The sequence below is a fragment of the Daktulosphaira vitifoliae genome, unplaced genomic scaffold (genome assembly GCF_025091365.1).
Source record: "Daktulosphaira vitifoliae isolate Bord-2020 unplaced genomic scaffold, ASM2509136v1 Scaffold_1, whole genome shotgun sequence".
NCBI classification, from domain to species: domain Eukaryota; kingdom Metazoa; phylum Arthropoda; class Insecta; order Hemiptera; family Phylloxeridae; genus Daktulosphaira; species Daktulosphaira vitifoliae.
The window spans coordinates 64,003,763-64,017,450 of NW_026099572.1; the positions used below are offsets into that span (position 1 = coordinate 64,003,763).

At 25.8% G+C, this 13,688-nt stretch overlaps 1 protein-coding gene across 1 annotated transcript in view; it reads right to left on the reverse strand.

The window, feature by feature from the left end:
- The window catches only part of LOC126896621 (peptidyl-prolyl cis-trans isomerase-like 3), a 210,369-nt gene that overhangs the window by 139,139 nt on the left and 57,542 nt on the right, over positions 1–13,688 (reverse strand). The gene's annotated exons all lie outside the window — the stretch shown is intronic.

Genomic DNA, 13,688 nt, shown 5'->3' on the forward strand with positions numbered 1-13,688 from the left:
TATTCGGTACTTAAAAGTAGTTTTAAACGTCACGGAGATTTCGGGGTTCTACGTAATTAAAAATATTTTCTAGTAAACCTTAAAGTGATTTTTAAATATTAAATGCCGAATCATATCATTCTCATAACGGATTATTGCCTCACAGTTAAAGCATTATTCAAATTAATAGATTTTAAAATATTCATTTAAAATATAAGTTCATCTTTAAAAAAAAAAAAAAAGATTAATCATTGTGTGTTTTGTTCCGTTAGACATTTCTTTAATATTAAATTAATAATTAATGAAATATCAAGCAATCTTTTTAATTTGTTTTATTGAATAAAACAATGAAGTCGATAGTCATATAATCAAATAATTGATTAAAATTACATATATATTTCTTGATGAATAATATTTATTATAATAATGATAATGCAATATTGGGTATAATGTTATTCATGTTATAAGGATCTCTCACTAAAATTCTAATTGAAATTCATTGGATCGAAAAAAAAAATTATTTATTGGATAAAGAAACATGCTATAAAATGACTGTTATAAAACTCATGACATTAGATTTTTATTAATATCTTATTCAAACAGTTAATTTGCAAATTAATATATTTACAGTGTACAACAATCTTAAAATAAAAAGTTATGATTGTTAAGTAATCAAAAATATAATTGTATGGTCGTATAGTTTTAAATGATTTATTTTAGGAAAATAATGCGTCGGAAATAAATAACATTTTTTCCGTACTAATACAAAATAAAAAAAAAAGGTGTCAAGTTTATCTGTATATGAGTTACAGTGTTACACATTCAAAGTTAATGGGGCGTCCCTTTTCCGTCAATGTAAATTATTACTCGTTGCGTCAATTTTAAATCCCATATGTCAATTAGGTTTGTGTGACTTCCACTGGCAGAACTCTGATCGAATTCCTCTCGTTCCCATCCAAAAATAGTATATTTAAAATATAAACGTGTATTATGTAATCAATTTACCCATCGACAGTGTCAGTGGTCCCTCAGCGCTAGTAAATTTTAAAACCACACACGGCTCGCCTGTCATTGCTTATTTGACGTTTAGCATTGAAAATTTATGTATGTGCTGAACGCGACAACTGAAAAATGTAACTGTGCAAATTAAACTCTCGTAGATGCGGTACGATTTATTATTCCAATGACTAATAAATAACACTTTTGAAATATTTCAATAATTAAAAGCAAAAAATTTATTTAACGTTATGTGTTATAAAACCGGTGGTTTTATTACTGAATATAATCATTTCTCAATAACGTCCATTGAAGTACTTTTAAATATTCTTTGAAAATTCGATTTTCGTTAAAAATGTATCACTGGAAAACGTGTGTTCAATACACAGACAGCTATCGATATAATAATATGTTGATAATCGTGTTATCAGGCGGCTACATCAATAATACATATTGAAATTATAATTTTGAAATATATCAGAAGTAAACGGTCATCATAATTTATTTTCTGAAAGATAAACTGGAACTTTTACTAAATTCTTAATTTTATATTAATATTCGCGTGGCTCAATAATTCAGTTTAATTGCAGCAATTGAACTAGACTCTGAGCACGTACTAACTAAATATTGACGGGTCCGAGTGCCATTATAATAAGATTATGACTTGATTAGTTGGATAACATTTTGTATTATCTCGCAGCATTTCGAGCTTTCAAGTGTGCTTCTGTTTAAAGCCAACGTTTGCCACTCAATATGCTGAAATGTACAATGAGTACTTAAAAATCAATACCACCAAATAGTAAGCACGATACTATTAGTCATTATTTTTATACGCAGTAAATCATGTTAGTAATTATAGAAATATAGTCTTACTATATTTTTATATTATATTGTTATTGCCTTACTGTTAGTGAGGCAATAACATTATATATACTTATACTTTTCTCATATGAACACAATCTTAATTATATAAAATTAATAGTAAATAAATGAAATAATCAATAAAATATTTAGGTATTTTTACTACATTTGTAAACACTAACAATTCTTATATCACCTTTTTTTTATCGATAGAATTATGAACCCAAATTATTATTATTATACATTTAATTAATTATTAATTATAACTACATTAAATTTGTGTCGTTTATTAAGTCTCATGGAATAAAAAAAGAATTTACTTTTTCCACCGGTCCATGTGAAAAAAAAAGTGTCATGTAATTTACATGGGTGTCTTCAGTCGAGTTTACTGGTTGAGTGGCGAATTTAAAATGTTTTTATCGAATAGTTTGAAAATAATAGGCGCAGGCATAGAGTGTTTTGAACTTAAGGGTTCTCCATTTGAAAAGACCAAAATATTTTTTTCTCGATGTTCGACATAATGTACCCAATCTTATTTTTATCTATTGATAGATGTTACCTACGCATGTGGGAATAGAAATAATTGTATTCATTTTCATAATATGAATTATAATATAATAAAACCAACATTAGACAAAAAAAAATTACTTTTTATTAATTGTTATTAAGACAACTACAACTTGCGTCAATTTTTTATTTATAGCATTAAATCATAATAATGAACAAGCAGCATAAAAATGAAGTATAGCTAAGTTAAACAACAAAGTTTACTTTAGTTTCAAATGACTACATCTGTTTACGTGTACGTATACAAAAATGAAAAACATATACACGGAGTCATTAATTTATCGTTAACCACTAGACTTATTCTAAAATAGTAACAATTTTGAGAATATATTTTTTTGTTTAAATAAAATGCTATTTATTTCTCAATTTACAAGTGGTTAAAAATTATTATTGAAATATTACAAATTTACATTTTTAAATGTAGATTTAAAATGTAAATTTTTAAATTAGAGAAGAGCACGGGCTATGTTATTTTTATCATTAGGTATCACTGAGCTTCTATCTCCTCCTACCTAGGTCTAAAAATGTTCATATCTCCCAATATAATAGTTCAACAGTTGTTATCTACTAGTTATTCTCTTAGTTGATTTATTTCTTAATATTTAAACTAATAAAATATATATAATGCCGTTTAAAGTCGATATACTTCAAAATATTTAATCATAAATGAAAAAAAAATTTCTCAAAATTATTCTTATTTTAGAAGACATTTAATGGAAACAATATATGAATTACTCAGTATACACAGTGATTTGCTATCATATCTCACTCTTACTAACAGAATAAAAATAATTATTTTTCGTTATCTTCATTTACATAATATTCTTGGATTATTAGCAATGTAATTCTTAAGTTCATCCCTCATGCCATGCAAGGGTGTCAACTTTGTTATGCCAAAAATGTGACAATAAGACATACTGTTATGAGATAACAATTATAAATACTCCTCTACAAAAACCATATCTGTCCATAAAGTCATAATTCACGATAAACGCTGTTTATCTATGATAGCGACGTTGTAAAAAACCAATTAACTATCTGAATTTGAAATCCTTCATGTGTTTTCTCCCTACTACCTATAATATTAACTCAATAATTTGAAATTTTAAAGCTTTATATCTAATAAACGAATAATGTTAAAAATTCAAATGCCATTTACTATTAAAATAAAATTTCATTTTTAACAACATTTTATTAAATTCTATATATTTGAAAAAATAAAATTAACCCCCTTACAAGGTATAAGGGATGAACTTCCACGAGGACACACCGGGTGATTTATTGAATAATCAACAAAATTTACTTTTAACTTTTAATCAATTTTGACAATCATTGGGTAACTACAATTGGTATACGGGCTAAAAGCACATATTATTCTGTGATAAAACTAATTATTGTTTCTCATATAGGGTATTTGAATCCAGAAAAAATATATCTAATGACATTATAGTGTTCAAAAGTTTTTTCCCAAAGACTTGCCCGCATCGTAATAATATGTGCGTTACATCGTTAAACGAGATTATGGGTCATCGAGTTCTACACAAAAGTTTAATATAATGATGTTAACATTTCATCGCAAAAAAAAAAAAACATTTAAAGTCAAATGAAATCTATTTTGTAGGTCAATTGATTTTAAGGATATAAGCTCAAGGACTAGTATTTATATTATGACTACAAAAACATGGATGATGACACGTTGTGTGAAAAGAAACCTGTTTATTTTTATTTTTCATTTATACCATTAAATTATCTTTTTTCATAATATGACGTTACTTGTTAATATATTAATATATTTATCGTGTTAGCTTCTATAGCTATTTTTATCTATTCAAACAATAATATATGTATATTATAATTCCACCTTCAAATTAAAGAAACATACTTTGGTATTGAATTAAATGCATTGTTGCTTTTCAAATCAATAACGATGACACAGATGTAGGTATAAATAAAGACTAAATATAATGGCCTCGCTCAAAGAACGCGCGTCCAATAATAACTTGTCAACCCGCTAGGTTTCTGGTATCCAATCAAGCCCATCATTATATTTTATCTTGTTTAGAAGTATTTTTAATGATATAACTTTGTTGTTACTATTAAATGATTTTAAAATGCGCAAACACCCACTTGTCCAACCTAAAATGTGATGGGCACGTTATAGAATTATAGATTTTCTCCCTATCATCATTCAATATACAACAGTAATTTGTTTAGGTTTCTATAAATATCCAATACTCTAGAATTGTCTACCATTTTATATTGGAATTTATTTAAATATTTTTTATTAATGTCCCATAACCCTGATTTTACTCCACCAATTATTTTTTTCCATTTGATATATTAAATAAAAGTTATTTTCTGTAATTGTTTTATTTTCTAATGGTTTATACTATTAGAAAAATGTATTTAATTGTATATAATATAATAAAATATAAAAGTTTGTGAAAATGTATGATTATTTGTTTAGATAAAATTATAATTAGTATACTTTTTTTAAAAATTGAAAAACAACAATAATTAAAAACTTTTATGATCAAAAATATAGAAATATTAAGTGAACCAAACCTAAATAAACTCTATAGCTTTTGATCAAATAACTATTTTGTTGATTTTTTTAAAGATAATATTGACTTTTTTGATTATGTTTGAAATATATTCTTTATTATTTATCAATAATATGAAAAAAGAAATAATTTTTTTCAAAATTTCAAAATAGCCATTTGTTAGCTTCGATGCGAAGCTGAGAAGGTAATAATTTTACCATGATGTGTCTTTTTTGTGTCTGTTGCCATTTTTTCTCAGTTCTCACTAGACCGATTTCTTTCAACAATACGTCAAAAGATCACAAATCGTATATATTTGAAAACATTACCCTTATAAATTGAAAAAATTTCCCTCGTTACTGTAAATGGGGGAGATTTCCAAAAAATTACAATTTTTAAAATCTGTAAATTTCGTAATTTTTTTCTTAAAACTACCATAAATTTTTTGAGAATTAACAAAACAACTTAACTGTTTTTTATTAAAATCTTAGATATTTTCTATTATATAATAGATATTATATTTGATATAATTTTTTTGAAAATCTAACACTTAACCTGCTCATAGGGGGGGATTTAAAATAGCAATTTTCTTACAAAAACTAGCTTTTTCAACTTAACTTTTGAAAATGTTCTGGAAATACTACATTCTTTAAACGTATATCAAATTAAAGCTTATTTTATGTATTATAAAATGAAAAATAAAAATTTGTCCCGACACCTTATCTTCTACGTGCAAACGGCTGCAGTAGTTAAAAAAATGCTATTTTTGTATTAAAATTTTCGATTATAAATTTTCAACTTTAAATTGCTATAACTTTTTGAATAATGTATGTATCAACAACATTTTTTTTTCTAAATACATTATATATACTTCTTTCATGTAACATACTTTTTATTTAAATTGGACAATTTTCCTTTATACAAGGGGCTTTCAAAACTTGAAAAATACATATAAAAAGTAGAACTTTTTCAACTTAACTTTTAAAAATGTTCCGGAAATACTGTGTCCTTTAAACATATGTCCAATTAAAACTTACAATAAATACTATAAGTTCAAAAAAAAAAATTTGTCCCGAAATCTTTTCTTCTATAGGAAAATGGCCGTCGAATTTAACGGAACTTATAATTTGTATGTAAAAATCACTGTTTAACATGAAATATTTTAAAACTTAAGACTGCCATAACTTTTTGAAAAAGGAATAAATTAAAATTATTTTTTTTATATTGAAAACTTAGATATTTTTCTCTCATTTTATTTAATTTTTTTGAAAATCTGACTCTAAATCTGCCCACTGGGGGAATTCAAAAAGTAATTTTTGCACACAAGTTAAGCTTTGTCAATTTTTGAAATTGTTCCGGAAATATTGACACTTTTATTTAATCTAAAATTAAAGCTTATATTATTATTTAGAATAATGTTTATAAGACATAAGAAGTTAAACTTATTTAATTTTTTTTGCTTTTTTAAAGTCGAAAAAGTAACTTTAAAATTTGAATTAGCTTAAATTGCCAATTTTATTACTTTGCGAAAGCGACGAACAATTGCCAAATCGGTAACACTTGTGTCTTTCACGGTTAGGATACCACGTTCGAATCCGCCTGTGGCAATTAATATTTTTCATTTTTTTTTAGTTAGAAAAATTTTCAAATTATTTAATTTTTATCTCATTTAGATTCATAGGATCCAATCACAGTAGTCTCCCCTCACGAGAAGAAATTTGTATTCATGTTAATATTAGTTTACTATGTGTTTTTTTGTGGTTACGATTTATTTTTTCAACCCTCAATTAACCTACATTTTTCAATAATATGTCAAATGATTACAATTTGTATTTAGTTGATGATATTACCCTCAAAAATTGAAAAAAAATCCCTTAATCAAAAAAAAGTACCTTAAACAGCTTTATTCGTACAAACAATTAAAATGATTCATTTCCAATATTTTTTACTTAATTATGTCTTGATTACAAGTTTTATGATTTATAAGTGTAATATATGTATAAATATTCAATAAATTTAAATTTATTTATTATTAAATATTTAATACATTTTTTCAACTTCAAAATTTATATGAAATAAAAGGAAAATACGTAAGGTTTTTATATTAAAAAAAAATATTTTTATTTGTTCATTTTTTAAAAAGTTATAGTAGTTTAAAAAACTTTTCCGATTTTAAAAATTGTAATTGTTTTGGATATTTTCTCCATTTACAGAAAACGAGAGAAACCTTTTCAATTTTTAAGAACAATGTCTTCAATTAGATATGATTTTTTATCTTTTGACATATCGTTGAAAGAAATCGATTCGGTGAAAGTCGAGGAATAGTGGTGATTGACACAAGAAACACATCATAGTAAAATTAATATCATCTTAGTTTCGCATTGAAATTAAAATATTATCTGTTGTCTTTGGTAAAATCAATGTTTAGTAAAATTAAATCTGTCTTGTTTTGGTATTATTATAACCATGTAATGCCGTGCAATTGCATTGTATTTTATGACAAGAAAAAAAAACTAATTTTGTGAGCTAGGAATTTTAATGACAGCTTTATGATTAATTAGGTTTTATTAAAAAATAATGTATTAATAAATTGAATGATTAATATAATTCAATTAATAAAAATAATTTTAAAATTATATGAAATTTCTAGTTAAAAACTTTATATAATCATAAGAAAATGTAATGTTAAAGAGAATACAATCTATAAGCTTACCAAAATCTAACTTTATACAAAACTGCAAAATTAATAATTAGTTATAGTATTACTTTTTTTATTAAAAATCGATGTTAAACTTACCTATTGTACTTATTTAAGTACCGTCTCATTCCGGACAATACATCATTATTTAGTTGATGTAATTTTTAATATTTATATCAACAGAAGTGTACACAAAGGTTCTAGTGCACCAAATCAAGGAATAAAAACATAAAATAAAACAATAAAATTAAACTCAAGATAACAGAATTTAATTTCATTCGATAATAGTCAATTTGTATTTGTGAGGTGTGAAAACGGGTACATGTGAGCCTTTTACAATGTGCGCATAAAAATGTTCAATTCTCAAACAAAAAAACCTGCGGGGCTATAGAAAAAACACGGCATATAGGATTAGGTTTTTGTATTTACTCTTAGGGGCAAGGTGAAAAGGCCCATGAAGCTTTTGCCTCTTAGCTATAATATATATATATATATATTTATAGTGTGTACATATACGTTCAATTTCTAAACCAAAACGGGAGAACAGCCGAACCGGAATAATCGCACTTTTATTGATCAAAAAGTTTCTTATTCGTTTTTTATTCTCTGCGCCACGGACGTCTTTTGCTTGACTAGTGTCTAGGTCGGACCATTATGAGGGTATCCGTGAGTAAATTTCATACGCATAAAAATAAGTAATTCCAACGTTTCGGTAAATCGCCGGTACTGTACAACGAATGACGTCGGGGGTCATAATATTTCCCAGACTTATTAAAACCTGCTTGGTTTTTTTTCTCCAGCATGACGTTTATGGCTTTAGAAGCTTTTAAACTTTTGTAGACTTTTTTATAGTATTATTATTATATTACTTGTCAGCCTGTGAAGTAGTTATGTTGAAATTTTAAAGAATATTTTAAAATATCCTTAAAAGTTGACGTTCATTTTTATTTTTAATGATTATAACAATAATTGGTGGCAGAAACTTAGCAGCTGCTTTAGATCTCGTAATGGACCGAGTAAAAAAGTCTCATACTTAACACGCAATGTAAAATAAAGGTGTAAGCCATTTTTGTCGACGAGAACAAAAACACCAGTTGACACTTATGATTTATTGAATATGAAAAAATTCTGTTATGATTCGATAGCAAATTTAACACGTTATGCAACGGCTTACAGTATTCTTAAATCATGTTTTCCTTCCGACCAGAATTCAATTACATTCCTTTCAGAGTTGAAGTACACGATCGCTACATCATTAGTCAAAAACATAAAGAGTTTGTCAGTATTGTACAATAATGTGTGTAAAACAAACAATAAGTGACTACTTTTAAGTTTAGTTTAACGAACGCAGTCAGAATTATACCAAAACTTTATTTATATAAAGTTTTTGTTGGTACTATACTTTTTAAATTCAGCCATGTTGAAATTTTCGAAAGAGCACATTATAAAGTAAAATTTTGGTGCAATAAATTACTTTTGGAACTAAATTAAAGAGTTACCCCAACATTTTCATTGCGATCATAAGTAGCGAAACCAAAATCTAAAATACTTTTTGCTTTTATAACAACGATAATTTATTCCACACTGGCATCTAACATTTTGTTTGAAGATGATATTGATAATAGATTCTAAATGTATTTTTACGTACACTAGTTTTGAACAATTTTAAGTAAATTAAATAAGTTTCTTGCATTAATATCGTATAACATAGAAAAGGATTTTTGTTATTTCCTTGTCCTTAAGAATTGACCAGTTTTCTTATTTTTACAAGCTTTGTATTTATCAAGTCGTATTGATATGACTCGTGAAAGGTTTGTTTAACTAACATTATAAATATAATATATAACTTGTAAACACGTACTTAATAATTATAACTAATGTTTTATATCAACTGTTACAAACATACATTTAATTTTCAATAATATTAAATTATTGAACAATTCTAATCATTGATATTTTTTCAATCAATAGTGGGTTCTTTAAGCTAAACCAATATAATTGTTTTTAAATTATTCTGTTTAAATATCAACTTCAATGATAACAATTATTTTAAATGAAATTTTTAGGAATCTCTAGTCCAAAATAAGTATTTGATCATTCGAATCGAGGCTTGGAATTAAAAAAGCATAGATATATTATTCTATTAAACTTCATTTAGTAACTTAGAATTGAACTCTTACCAGATGTATCGTTGATCTAAAAAATATTTCTAAAAACATACAAGCTTTTTAAACATATTGAACCTTGATATTATTTTTATATTATTATATTATTTTAATACATATTTTTTGTCCATAAACTACGCAGTCAAATAGTTGTATATTTACTAGTTTTTTGTTATTTAGAAATTTGCCAGTAGATACCCTAAAGGGTATTTTTGACATAAATTTAACTTTACTCGGTGATCGCATCACCAAAAAATATATTATCTTATAATCTTAAAATCATTAATAAAATTTAGTATAGTTATTGCATAGAATTAAAATATTATTTTTATTCACAGAAGTGTTGATTACACGTAAGTAGTTTACATATGAAGAGTAAACGGAAAAAACAATGTTAGTCAATTATTTGAAAACTAAGAAAATCGAATTTTAAATTTCATAACGCTATTTTATTTTCCAGTACATCATAACTTTTGAATAACTTAATTTTTCACTAGATTAATTGCTAAAAGATATATTATGACATATTGAACATTCAAAATGGTAATTGTGAAAAAATTTGACTTACATTGTATGTCCATGTAATCTTCATATAAGGTATATTTTATCATGCAACTACTCTTTTAAACTCATACTACTGTCTCGTTAACATGCCATCTATTCAAAACAAATATTATGTAACTGTTGGTCCTGTTTGATTAAAGAAAGTTATAGGTATGTCATCATTTTTATCTGTTAAACGCATCTACCTGCTCCTGTCGTGTTAATAATAGATTATTGTAATGCACAGAAACAGCAATTGATCATTGTTATCTGTGTAACTTGATAATTTTTCCCACACATGTAACAAATGTCTATCTTATTTTATATAATTTATTTTTATTTGTTATTATTTTTAAAAATTATAATTTTTGGTAGTCATTTAAATTATGTAACAAATGTATTATTTATTGTCTAATCATATATCTATAAGTATTTTAGTTCGAGATATTTAAGTTATAGTTATGTTGAAAATGTATGATTCTGTGTAAGTATGATTAGATTTATTAAAATTTTATTATATTTATTAGTTGAACAAAATCTAATAAATTTAAATTTCTACATTTATATGGAAATCTATTCGAAACAGATTTTTATTAATTATTATCACATTTTTTGTTAGCCTCTGGTACATCAGTAAAAAAAAGGTGTTCTTTAATAATTACTCTCTTTTTAATTTGAACTGTTTTTTTTATATTTATTGTTAGCGTTTTCATTTATTTATTTTGGAAGTGAACTACAAACAATGATTCAGCAATAACATCATTGGATTAGATTTAAGAATTGGTTTAAAATCCGCATGGCATAGTAGATGATTAATGATGACTACTATGATAATAATGATGAGTGGGTGATCCTTTTTTTATGTACACCATGCATTTGTGGTAATACAATTGTGAGTGTCAGTGACACGACTGACGGTCGCCACCGCCACAGAAACAATTGGGTAGCTGTTACGAACAGTGACCGGAAACAAAGCATTTCCATCGATAATGGCTGTACCAATACTTATAATCACACTCTTCCTATCATCATCCATCCCCATACCATTCTTCAATATCAATAAGCTGCTTTCACGCCCCACGCATTTTCGTTTATCGTCATTACTATCAATTCACCGAAGTCTAGATCGCAAAAATTTCCTCGACAAAACGTTTCGGTTTACACTAGAGTTAGCGGATAAGTGAAATTCCATTGACTTGACTACATATTACACATATAAGTTTTCACAAAAGACATGAACATGGTGGTAGCAGCTTTAGAGTTAAAAAGGAAAACGAGATAATTGGATTTTGCGGCAACCGGCGAGCTGGGGATGAACAGAATTTGCGGCCGCTAGCCTCCAGGGACGTTATTGGTTTTGTTGATAAGAAGATTAACACTCGGAGCGAGTGTTCGGCGCACGCTTGCTGATGGTCGTATGATATCTATACTCAAATAGTATCACAACTGGATTAGTATATATAGACAGAATAAATAAAATGATGCCTTTGCATAATATTATAAAATTTATGTATTTCCCATCACTCATTTGATAGAAAACCCAAAAATTTTCGGTTGGTTATTTATTTGAAGTAACACGCGCTAAAAGAATTTTAAAAAGTTAATAATTTTCATAAACAGTAAATACTATATTTTTGCTATAGTTACAACACATATCAGAATGTATATTCACAATATTTTCAACCATATTCAACATATAATGTGTCTAATTTAAAAAAATTGTGTTGTTAGTTTTTTTGTTTGAGCCCTTTGCTGAATGTCACTGCACAAAAATAGAAATTTTTTATCATCTCGTAATTAACGTAAGATAACTAGGATAAAATTAAGAAAATTAAAAATCTTAACTATAAAATAAACATATTAATTATCACAGTATGTACCATACTAATAGCTCACCCTTTATAGTTAAATTCTGCTAATAATTTTTTACTGTTTATGAATAACGATAACAACAATAATTATTGTTTAGTTATTATAAACTTAAGCTTTCTAGTATTTTTTAATTGTAAATTAACGTGATTCTATATTTTTGTTATTTGTAAAATTATGTTCAAAAATCATATTATACTGAATAAAATTATTTTTAAATATTCAATTCGGGTTACCCCTCAGATGTAGTTTTGTAATCAATAATTAACATTTATTTATACTATCATGCATTGTTTTTTGTTGAGTTCTTTTTGTATATAAACATTCATTAGGGCATGGTATTATCATGTAGTGTCAATTTTGGATCCATTATTTACGATAGGTATGCAGTATATATAAATATAAAACTTAAAGTCACATCTCGTTACCCGCATCCAATCTTTCAAAACTCTATACTCTTTTTTGGACACGTTTCTCTCAGTAGTCTTTAACATCGAGATGATTTAAAGATTATAGTGTACTAAACGAATATACTAGAAGGTTTTAGGTGAAAAGCGTGAGAAAAAAGAAAAGGCAATAATTTCTTTTGAAATTCGTGCCTATGTCAGCTAGGCCGGATGTGACATTTTAAAGGCATTCAATAGATAATCAGAAATAGAAGTTAATTGGATTTTTGGACAGTAAAAATTTTATTTATATATAACACAATTGGACTAGTATTATTTTGAATAAGAGTTTTAGTATATAACTTTAACTGCACCAGGGAATTAATAATAAACATATTAGTAAATTTATGTCATAAGTAATAGATAAGTGCTTTTGTATATGAAGTCCATTGTGTTTGTCAATATAATATTTATCTATTAATCGATACCATATCATTTAACATTCTCAAAAATGAATACTATTAAAAATTACTAAATTTTAAATAAATATGCGTTTCATATGAAAATAGAAAAAATTAATTTAGTTTATTGTGAATGTGTTTCATAAAGTTTCTTATAATGAAATAATAAAATAATTTTAATAAAGAAACCAAAAATATAAACATTTTCAATTTTAAAATAATTATCATTACTTTAACTGTAAATTTGAAATGAGCAAGCAAAGTATATTTAGCGTAGATAAAAGAAAAAATAAAAATATTAAAAATAGTCATAAAAATTGTTGAATTTTTTTTATTGACTTCATTTATAACTCACGAAAAAATAATTGAAACACAAGAATATTTTTTTCCTTCAACTTGTACTTAACAATAACTATGCGCATACATACAACTGCAATACTGTAATTGAAAATGTCTGAAGTACTTTGTTAATATACACTTTTATACTTAAAAATTTTTTTTTTACTTGAAACGAACGTTTGAAAGACCTCAGTCTTTTGAAAGAGAAATGCATAATACTCGTTTTTTAGACTAGGCGTGTAAATAAACTAACCACCTGCGCTTTAACAGTTATATATCTT